This window comes from Aethalodelphis obliquidens, unplaced genomic scaffold (genome assembly GCF_003676395.1).
Source record: "Aethalodelphis obliquidens isolate GAN/ISIS:26980383/991018 unplaced genomic scaffold, ASM367639v1 scaffold11, whole genome shotgun sequence".
Lineage (NCBI taxonomy): Eukaryota > Metazoa > Chordata > Mammalia > Artiodactyla > Delphinidae > Aethalodelphis > Aethalodelphis obliquidens.
In genome coordinates, this window is record NW_020837955.1 from 8,058,640 (window position 1) to 8,070,213 (window position 11,574).

The 11,574-nt window shown below is 37.4% G+C and overlaps 1 pseudogene; it reads left to right on the top strand.

Annotated features, from left to right (window-relative positions):
* The first annotated feature begins 909 nt into the window (after window positions 1–909).
* On the top strand, window positions 910–1,001 carry LOC113623697 (uncharacterized; annotated as a pseudogene).
* Window positions 1,002–11,574: the final 10,573 nt, after the last annotated feature.

Here is an 11,574-nt window from a genome sequence, read left to right on the forward strand (position 1 = left end):
GTCCAAAGTGGCATTGACAAAGAAAAGTTTTCTGATTGGGTCTATTACATTGTATACCTGCAGTAAAAGCAATTTTGAAACATGGGAGAGTCATCACCAGATAACTGCTAAGCTCATCCTCAGAATCAGTGCTTGGTAATCGCTTTGCTCATCTGCTCATGTTAACTCATTGATTCAGCCTTTGCAATTGGGCCTTTTCCCAAATATGGATGTTATTACAGAGATGTCCTAAGAAAATTGACCTATCATGTAGGCATAATACATGCTCTTTGATTTTACAACAGAAAAATATTTGATGTTTAATGCTGCTACCATTCGGAAATCTTAACAAATTTCTAGGTTGGTTTGGAGAAAAACTGATAGTATTGCAGTTCATTTGGAAAAAACTACTTCTGATGAAGGAAGAGAATTTCAAGGCTTTAGAATACCTCCCATTGGTATAGTAGCACCATATTACTCTCAGACATTAGTATAAATTTTTGTGATTGCAATGATTATTCTAGATAACAAGTTTTGCCATTTAGTTCTCATAAGGTAGGAAGTATGATTATATCCATCTGATACACGAGGAATTGAGGTACAGAAAGGTTCAAAAACTTGTTGAACATAGCAAAACTAGTAAGTAGTAGGGCCAGGAATTAAATCCAGGTCAATCTGATTGCCAATCCTAGGCCATTAACTACCGTGTTATACATGTTACTTCCTATAACAACTTAATGAAACCTTTAATTTCTTTAAGAGGGCATAGTCTTCAAATTGGAATGGGTAGAACAGTGGTGTAAGGAAACTTTTCAAGCTTTTTGGTCTCAGAATTCTTTCACACTCTTAAAATTTATTGAGGATGTCAATGAGCTTTTGTTTGTGTGGATTATACTTATTAATGTTTACCATATTAGAAACTAAAACTGAGTACTAGCTTTGGCAGCATGTATATTAAAACTGGAACGATACAAAGAAGATTAGCATGGCCCCTGAAAATTTGTGAAGCATTCCAGGATCTGGAACTCACATAGTGTTGTAGGTCAATATACTTCAATTTAAAAAAGAAAGATATTTTACAGCTAAAAACATAAATAAAACTGAAGCATTATTACCTGACATATTTATTAATTAAAAAATGACAATAATAAACTCATTACATGTTAACATATATAACATTTTTAATCAAGATGACTGTGCTTTCCAAAACAAAAATTTAGTGATAAGCATGCATTTTAAAAAACAGTTTTTCACATCTTTTTGTTACGTGCCTTAATAGAAAAGAGTTGGATTTTCATACATGCTTCTGTATTGAATCCATTATAATATGGTTTTTGGTTGTAGTATGTGAAGAAAATACGGACTCACATAGATATGTAGTTAGGAAAGGGAGAAGTATGTTAACAGCCTTTTCAGATAATTGTAGATATTTTTATTTGGTACTACCAGCCCATCAAGTTGTAATTTCTTTAAGGTTAGTTGCAATGTGGAATTGGAAACCTTCAGTGAACTTTTTATATTCAGTTTAATGCAAACACATTGATTTATCCTGTTCTTTGAATGGATCTTTTACCCATGCATGATTTTGTAACATCATGCATGGGTTATTTGGAAAATATTGGTTCACTGAGTTGTGTAGATCTTCCAAATGTTGACACATTTCATTACACAATGTGAGAAAAAAATCACGTTTGCTATTATCACTCTGGGCTCATCAGAAAAGTCTTTAAATATTGGGGAGCTGTCAAGTTCATGGTGGCAGATGTAAGTTTTAAAAAATATTAATTTTTACTCAAAAGCTTGAATTTTATTACTGACAACAAATGCTGTTAGTTGTTTTCCTGAAAGGGTCTCAATATTCTACAGGGGCTGCAGGCCACACTTTGAGGATCACTGATGTAAGAGCTTTGATTGGGAGGAGGCAAGTAAGAGAACATTTACCTAAAATGTCCCAAAAATTTAATTTTCAGAGTGATGAAGGAACTTGGAAATGAGGTCTCAGAATCACTGGCAGTACTCTTATGATAAATTAGGGGAAATCGGAGAGAGTTCAGACACACAGAAATGAGAAAAGATTGCCTTAACTCTCCAGAGGGATATATTCTGGGCAATGAATGCCAGTGTGTTTAACACTGATTCCCAGAAAAATGACTATACCATATTCTGTAGCCGGTAATTGAAGAACATTAGAAAATAATTCAGTGATTACCAGATGTCATGAGGACAAGGTAGGTCATCTTAAATTTCATTTTTCCTTTATGATCATCTGACCCAATGCTTTACAAGGTATACATGTGAAAATGTTTGAATAACTACATAAAGACAGTTGAATAATAATTTGTATAGGTACTGCTTGTACAATGCACAAATCTCATTTGATTAAAAACCATTTACAGAGCACCCGCCATATGCAAAATACTCTGTTAGGTAAGGGGCTGGTCTGAGAGGCACATATGGAGGACAACTAAAAGAGTTTTCCTTGGGAACAGAAGCCCAAGGGTATTTTCAAATGTTCTAAAATATTTGAAGTCTGCCTTGTGAGAGAAAGCAGTGTGGTGTTTTGGAAAGAGCATAGCCCTGGGAGTTAGAACATCTGAGTGCTCATCCTGGCTTTCCCACCACTCAGTGGATGACTTTGGGCAAGTTACTTCAATTCTAGATCTATATTCTGTATCTGTAATACTAAAGAGGCAAAGGCCTCCGAAAGGGATGAGTTGTACTCATGGAGTGTAACCAGAATGTATGAATGGAATATTCGAAGGCCAAGTTTGCCTCCCAATAAGTAACTTCCAGCTCTGTGCTGTTCAATACCATAGCCTAGCCACATGTGTCTGTTGAGAACTTGAAATGTGACTAGTCTGAATTGAGATTTGCTGGAAGTATAAATTACACACCAGATTTTGAAGATTTAGTGTGAGAAACAGAATGTAAAATATCCCCTCAATACAGTAAGTCCCCTACATATGAACCTTCAAGTTGTGAACTTTCAAAGATGCAAACGTGTGTTTGCATGTCCAATCGCGTATGTTAGTTCACTTGTCTGGCGTACATTGTCGTGTGCGTGCATCCTCTACAAGCAGTTGTGCTTTTGTGTATTTTACTGTATAGTACTGCAGAGAGTACAGTAGAATGGTATCTTTATTTCAAGCCCAGGATGTCTGGAAGCAAGCAGAAAAGCAGCGGTGATGTAGCTGGTACTACTGTACTTTTCAAAATTAAAAATGTACTGTAAAATTAAAAATGTTTTCTTTATTTTTTGTGTTTGCTTTTTATGTATTATTTGTGTGAAAAGTATTATAAACCTATTACAGTACAGTACTATATAGCCGATTGTGTTAGTTGGGTACCTAGGCTAACTTTGTTGGACTTACGAACAAATTGGACTTAATGAACGTTCTCTCAGAACGGAACTTGTTTGTATTAGGGGACTTACTGTAATTTTTATATTGATTACATGTTAAAATAACTTTCAGATATGTTGGGCTAAATTAATATATTATTAAATTAATTTCACCTGTTTCTCTGTACTTTTTGAAATATATGGCTACTGGAGAACTTAAAATTACACATATGGCTTGCATTATATTTCTTTTGGACAGTGCCGTTCTAGCTAACAGAGTTTCTAACAAAAGAATAATAACTTGAAGAACTTAATCTTACTTTTAACTTTACCTTTTGAGGTACATAAGGAGAGGCTGGGTCACATTCCACTCAAATGCAGAAGTAAACCAAGAGAGAGGAAGACGTGGGATCTGGAAAAGGGGAGGGAAAGCAGCAAAGAGAAGTCCTAAAAATAAGAGCTGTGTAGCACGCCTAGAGAAACAGCAGCACAGAAGCAGAAACATGGAGTCTTCAAGGAGAAAGATCTCCAGGGGAAAAAAATGGAAAAGATGTGTTTGAGTGTATTCAAAAAGTTACTGACAGGTAAATGACAGAGATGTTGGGGCATCGGGTGCAAAAAGTGTTAGAGGTACATTTAAAATCAAACAAATGAAAAGATGGAGCCGGGACTTCCCTGGAGGTTCAGTGGTTGAGACTCTGCACTTCCAATGCAAGGGGTGAGGGTTCGATCCCTGGTCAGGGAACTAAGATCCCACATGCTGTGCGGTGCGGCCAAGAAAATATATTTTTTTAAATGGGTTAATTGGGGGCTTCCCTGGTGGCGCAGTGGTTGAGAGTCCGCCTGCCGATGCAGGGGACATGTGTTCGTGCCCCGGTCCGGGAAGATCCCGCATGCCGCAGAGCGGCTAGGCCCGTGAGCCATGGCCGCTGAGCCTGCGCGTCCGGAGCCTGTGCTCCGCAACGGGAGAGGCCACAGCAGTGAGAGGCCCGCGTACCGAAAAAAAAAAGGGGGGGGGGGGGTTAATTATTGATTTTAGGAAAAACGAAGGGTTGAACAAAATAGGATGTGTGGTTACAAAGTTTCCTCAGAAGCATTACTATACATTATTAAAATGTAAACACTGTTTAATGATTTTACCAAAAATTGCTAAGCTGTTGGTTTGGGTGGGGTGATGGCGTGGGGAGAATGATGCTATGGAGGAAGCTAAGTCCCTGTCCACCATAATGGGAAGGCAATTGTTAATACCTAACACCTAACATTGATGAATCAAGAGATAGAAGCATAATGTTTAGTTAAATATAAGGAGGCAAACACCAAGGGAAACAAGAATAGTTGAGAATGGATTTGAGACATTTCCTCTGGAGGGTCAGGGCACAGAGAGAGGTAGAGATAGGAATCTGTCCCTTTTCATTATAAACCTTTTAGCATTATTTGAAGTTTAAAATTAGGTACATGTGTTATTTTCATACAAAATAATTAAAAATTCAGCATGAGATTTTGATGCTAATGTTTTCCAGGGTTCTGAACTTCTCCCTCTTTCTTTTCTCTACACCAACAGCTTGCTTGGGTGGTTTCTTCTATTTCATGCTATTAACTGTCCTTAGTAATGTATAACTCATATCTGACTTCCCTCAAAAGGCACTGCTTCCCCTGTGGCCCTCTCACATAGAAGCTGATTTTACCTTTACATTTCAGATGGATCAAGATTTGGTAGGGATGGGGTGGTAGGATAGGCATGGTCCTGGCTTGTCATCGTTACCTCTCTTGTCCTAAAAAACAAAAACAAAAAAACACATCCCCTCTGAAGTTTATGGCATTAGACTTTACAATTCAATACTCTTCCAAGTTGCAATTTCCTGGTCACCTGCTTTTCTTCACTGATGACTTTAGTACCTTGCTTCCTGTTTTCCTACCTACCCCTAAGGTTAGAGAGGGACATTTCTTAGTGTAAAAGGGGTCAACTCATCAAGAAGCCATAACTGCTTTAAATATGTGTATGTCTAATAACAGAGCTTCAGCTATATGAAACAAGAGCTAATACAACTGAAAGGAGAAATAGACAATCTACAATTATAGTTGAAGACTGCATTTATAAATATGAAGTAAACCATAATTAAGCAAAATAATTTAATTTTAATTTATTTTGAATGATTATTCCATTCACAAGGTTTAAAAAGTATATACTGTGTAGAGTATATATAGTATAAAGTATACAGTGAAAAGTCTCACCACCTTGTTATACATTCCTTAGCCAGTTCTTTTTGGAGGCAAACACTGTAGCCAATTTTTATGTATTGCCTAAAGATATTTTATGCATATATAAAGACACTTATATATCCTCTATTTTCATTTTTTTATACAAACGGTAGCATGCTGTACACATTTCATATACTCCATTTTGTTTTAATATTTAATAATATTTTGATTTCATTATTGGTACATAAAACTCTACCATAGGCAATTTAGGGCTTGGCACTTTCTCCTTAGTTCTGTGGGGGTTTTTTGTATACAGTTATGCATGCTGTGGCTTGAAATTTTTCAACAGGTCTCAAGCCCCCAGGGAAATTGCAAGAGAATTTTTTTTATTGAGATATAATTCACATACCATAAAATTCACACTTCTAAGTGTACACAACAGTAGTTTTGGTATATTCAGAAAGTTGTCCAAACATCACCACTTTTTATATCCAAAACATTTTCATCACCTGTATGAATCAGCAGTCACTCCCCATTTCCCTTCCCCACATCTCCTGGCAACCACTATACTACTTTATGTCCCTATAGATTTGTCTAGTTTGGACATTTCATATAAATGAAATCATACAATATATGGCCTCTTATAGCTGGCTTCTTTCAAGTTTCATCCATGGTGTACTTCACTCCTTTCTGTGGTTGAATAATATTCCATTGTGTGGATATACCACCTTTTGTTTGCATTAGAAGTTTAAACATCCTTGTTAACAACATATAATTGAATCAATACAGGACCAAGTGATGTGATGTAGTATATATTGAAACATAAGTCCTTTTTAGGTTGTGAATTTGAAAAGGTCTATTTTTAATACATTTTACAAGAATATTTAGATATGAGTTAAACACGTTTAGGAGAATCGAGAAACCTTGCCATTTGCGACAGATTTCTGGGAAAGATGGTAGCTTACATATAAAATTTTGAAGCTTTTCTCAGAATTAGAAATGGCTAAGAGATATTAAAGAAACAAAACTAAAGTACCTCGAACTAATTTGTTTTGAAACCAGGGAATGGTGCCAACCACATTCCACAAAATTCAAAGAATTTATATCAGATATGGTGCAATGGGACCAGACTGAAATGAGAGAGAAGAAGGTCAATCCTGGAAACCCTACTGGCACCCCTTAATTTAAAATGATCAAGGTTATGAGTGAGGGTGGGAGGTGTGGCTATAATAAGAATATGATTCAAGAGCAAGTTGGGAATTGTTCTTTGATCCATCTTCTCAGTAACTTAGGGCTTCACATCTAGGCAGATAAGGACTTTCCAGATCAGGAGTGGTATAAATGCCTACATTCTCATCAAGAGGATGGAACACTGTTCCAAATGAGTGGGTGGACCAAGAGTGGCTACCAAGCCAAACAGTAAACTAGGCATGGAAAATTGCCTTCCTGTGACAAGAGAAAGAAACATGGAAGGCGAACAACAGAGACAAATTCTGCCACCCCAATCTGACCCTGGGGCAGGCTCTGGCCTCGTTCTCTCCAGCCTTCTGTAGACTTCTTTTGGAATGGTAATGAGAACACACATGGTCAGCCTTCCAGTTGGATCTAAGAGGAGGTGTCAGGGGTGCTCAAGATGAGCAACAAGCCTCAAGGAGAATCTGTGCACACTACTTGGGGCAAATATCCGATGTGGTATTTACCTCCATGTGTCTAAATAATATGTCAATACTCAATCTCTTTATTATTTAATTTTAAAGATTATATTGACTTCCTATTTGGTAGATGCCATTTATTACACATATACCCCAATTCTTACCCCTTTTCAATCCTCCTGGTATAGCTATATCACAGTTTTTAGTTAAATCAGTATTAAGTATTTGCATCACTGGACTAAATAAATATTGCTCTCTTTGTCCTGATTGTTTCTTATACAACTTTTGATTTTTCCTATGGTTAGTAGTTGCCTGGTTTGTTTTCATTTGTCCATTTCCTTATGCCTTGTACCCTTTGCTATTTTTTCTCCTTTCTTTTTTTTGTTTTTATTTTTGTTTTTGTTTTTGCAGTACGCGGGCCTCTCACTGTTGTGGCCTCTCCCGTTGCGGAGCACAGGCCCCGGATGCGCAGGCTCAGCAGCCATGGCTCACGGGCCCAGCCGCTCCACGGCATGTGGGATCTTCCCGGACCGCGGCACGAACCCGCGTCCCCTGCATCGGCAGGCGGACTCTCAAACACTGCGCCACCAGGGAAACCCTCTCCTTTCTTTAATGTAATTTTCCACATGGTCAAATCTGGCTGTAAACTATTCATTCCATTTATTTTCCTGGAGGTGTTCCTTTGATTGTCACTGGTTGCCCTCTTGGCCTGCTATACTGAGGTGATACCGGGACTTTCCTTTTCTTTTCTCTTGTGTTACATTCCTTTTCCCCCTTTATCTTCCAATCCTTTCCTGGCTACTGTGTCTTCCTCTTTCTTGGTTTAATTCCTGTTTTAGTGATGCTCATAGTTCTGGAACTTCCCAGGGAAAGGTACAGAGGAAGTAAAATTTTTTTTGAGATTTTGCATGTCTGAAAAAATGTTTTTTTCTGTTTTCATACTTGTTTTAGTTAGGTATTGACTTTTAGGTAGCAACTCATCCTTAGAATTTTGAAGTCCTGTTCAATTTTCTTCTTTAAATTTATTTAGGAAATACTTAAATTGCAAATATTAGGTGCCAGACATTATTCTGAGCACTTTACAAATATTAACTCATCTAGTCCTCATAATAACCCTATGAGGTAAATACCATTATTAATGCCATTTTTCAGATGAGAAACTGAGGCACAGAAATATTAATTAACTGTGCAAGGTTACATCACTAGTAGGGAGCAGAGTCAGGATTCAAACCCAGGCAGCCAGGTTCCCAACTTTTACACTATTGTGCCACCTCTGATGTAAAGTTCAATAGCATTTGGATTTCTGTTTCTTTTGTGGGATGCTTTTTTTTTCTCTCTGGAAGCTTTTAGAATCTTCTTTTTATTTTTGGTGTTCTAACATTTTATAATGTGCCCTAGGGATTTTAAAAAATTCATTTTGTGTAATAGTAGACTCTTTTAATTTATAGTTTCCTGTCTTTTAACTCCTGAAAATTGTGTGTGTGTGTGTGTGTGTGTGTGTGTGTGTGTGTGTGTTTGATAATTTCCCTCCCACTGTTTTCTTTTCTTCCTTTCTGGGACTCCTCTTAGTCATATGTGAACTTCTGGATTGATACTTTAATATTTAAACATCTTTTCTCTCCTTGTTCTACTTTCTGGTGGATTTTCTTGACTTTATCTTCCCAGTCCTTCTATTGATTTTCAAAAAAGAATTTAAGTTACATTTTCATTTCCAGAATCTCTTTCTTGTTCTCTGAATTTTTCTTCTGTGTGGCTTCCTGTTGTTGATTTATAGGCACAACATATTCTCATCATTCTGAGGGAAGCAATTACATTTTTAAAAATTTCAAGTTTTCATCTGCTCTTTGCATTGTTTTCTTCTTCTTCAAGTTCCTTTTTGTTTGTTTGGATATCTGTTCACATTAATAAAAATGTCTTTCCAGATATTGCTTGGTTGTCCATTCATATCGAGGAGCAAGAGATCCAAAATCCCAAAGCTCTGTTTTCAGTATTACCCCTCTTTCTACAACACTGGATAACTCTGCTTCCTGCACCTTTTTGGGGGTTTGACAGAATAAACTGACTTTCTTCTTGTAGGTATCTTTCACCATAGGCATTTAAGTTTCACTTGCTACTGTTCTGATAGGTGGTTACTATTCATCCATATCTGTTCCATTCTTTCCATGTTTATGCTTTGCAGATGTCTCCAGGATTCATTAAAGTTGAATTTGTGTTTCTGTTCTCATTCTCCTTGCTGTTTGGAGGAAGGTTCTGCGAGGAAAGGTGTGCAGAAGTATCTTTACTTTGCAATTTTAAATGGAGGTCAACCACTCTTTCTTCTTGAAACACCTTCCTTTCCTGGCTTCTGTGACTTCACAGTCCTCAGGTTCTGCTCTCACCTCTTTCTTCTATATGATACATCAAAATTTCCCTCAGGCTGTGGTGCATGGCTACCTGGTCATCTCTCTCTATACTTTACCCAACGTGCTCTAATCCATTCATGTGATATTAATTACCTCTGTAGCCTAACTTCCAAATTTATATTTCCATCCAAGATCTCTCCTTAGAGTCTCAAGCTTGTCTATTTTTCAAATGCATCATCACAAATTTAACATGTCCCAAACTCTTGATTTTCAGCCGTAAACCTGTACCTCCACTAGTCTTTGACATCTCAGTAAATAACAGCACTGTCCAGCCAGTTGCTGAAGCCTAAAGCCTTGTAATTTTTTCCTCTTGTTTAACAACCCCCTCCTCACCACATTTAATCCAGCCCATTTAGTCCAAGATTCTAATTCCAAAATGTAGTTTGAATCCTTCCACCATAATCCAGACAACTATAATTTCTCATTTGGATTCCTGACCCAGCCTCCCAACTGGTCCCCTTCTTCTACTTTTGTCTTTCCACCCCATGCTTCAGACAGCAGCCACAGTGAATTCAAAATATCCATCAGATCATGCGCTCCTTTTCCTTAAAGATCCTAGTAACTTCTCATAGCATTTCCAGGAACATCCAAGCTTGTATAAGACTGGGAATGTCCTGGTTTTCGCCAACCTCTTGAACTTTATCTCCTGCAGAGTGATTAGGGTAGAGAAGAGCAAGAGTGTCTCTGGCCTCAGGGCTTTTGCATGTGCTGTTCCTTTTACCTTCTTCACTCTTACTCACTTTCTTCATACGGATTGCTTATTTCCATCCTCCAAATCCCATCTTAAAGTCACTTCTCAAGAGGTCTTTTGGATCACCCAATCTAAGGTAGGTTCCTCCAGGTTTTCTGTCATAAGACTCCCTTCTTTTTCTTTGATAACTTGCTCCAATTCATATTGGATATTTATTTTCTTACTTACTTAAAGTCTCTCTTTAACGCTAGAGGATGTACTGTAAGCTAGTGCAAGGATTTTTTTCTTTTCATCATTATCCTTCCAGTGCCAGAACTGTGAAGATCTTCCATTAATATATTTTTCTTTTTTTAAATAAATTTATTTTATTATTTATTTATTTATTTTTGGCTGTGTCAGGTCTTCGTTGCTGCACGCGGGCTTTCTCTAGTTGCAGCGAGCAGGGGCTACTCTTCGTTGCGGTGTGTGGGCTCTCACTGCAGTGGCTTCTCTTGTTGCTGAGCATGGGCTCTAGGCACGTGGGCTTCAGTAGTTGTGGCATGCAGGCTCAGTTGTTGTGGCTCGCGGGCCCTAGAGCGCAGTCTCAGTAGTTGTGGCACATGGGCTTAGTTGCTCTGTGGCATGTGTGACCTTCCCAGACCAGGGATTGAACCCATGTCCCCTGCATTGGCAGGTAGATTCTTAACCACTGCACCACCAGGGAATACATTTTTCAATTAAATGAATGTTTTCAAAAGTAACTAAACAGCAATGAAACAAAACAAAAGTGAAATATATAAAAAAATTCTGCCACATAAATTAAAGGATTACCATAGTATTTCAAGACCACAGGATGAGCATACTTTAGGAAGGACAATTAAATTTTTGGGAGTATTTGCTTAGTGTTTTCAGGGTACTTAAAGAAATTGTGAATCCTTTGAATAAGCTGTAAAAGGTGATATGGTGAGACAACAAGATGAGAATAAAAGGGAAATATGAGACTAAAATGTAAGGGAACAAGTAAGAGCATAAGAGAACTTATGATGACATTAGAAGCAATAAAGAGCAGAATCAATACTGCAGAGAATCAAATCAGTTAAATGAAAGACAAGTGTAAGAAGCTCTTTAAGAACACAGAAGAAAAGGACAAAGTCTATTAGAAGGAATATAATACATATGGGAGATAAATAACATAAATAATAACATACTGGGACAAAAATCCCAGATCTTACTACCCCCAAAGTGGCTAAATGGCAACTGGAAGGGAGGTGATGAGAGGGTGTATATATATATATATATATATATATATATATATATATATATATATATATA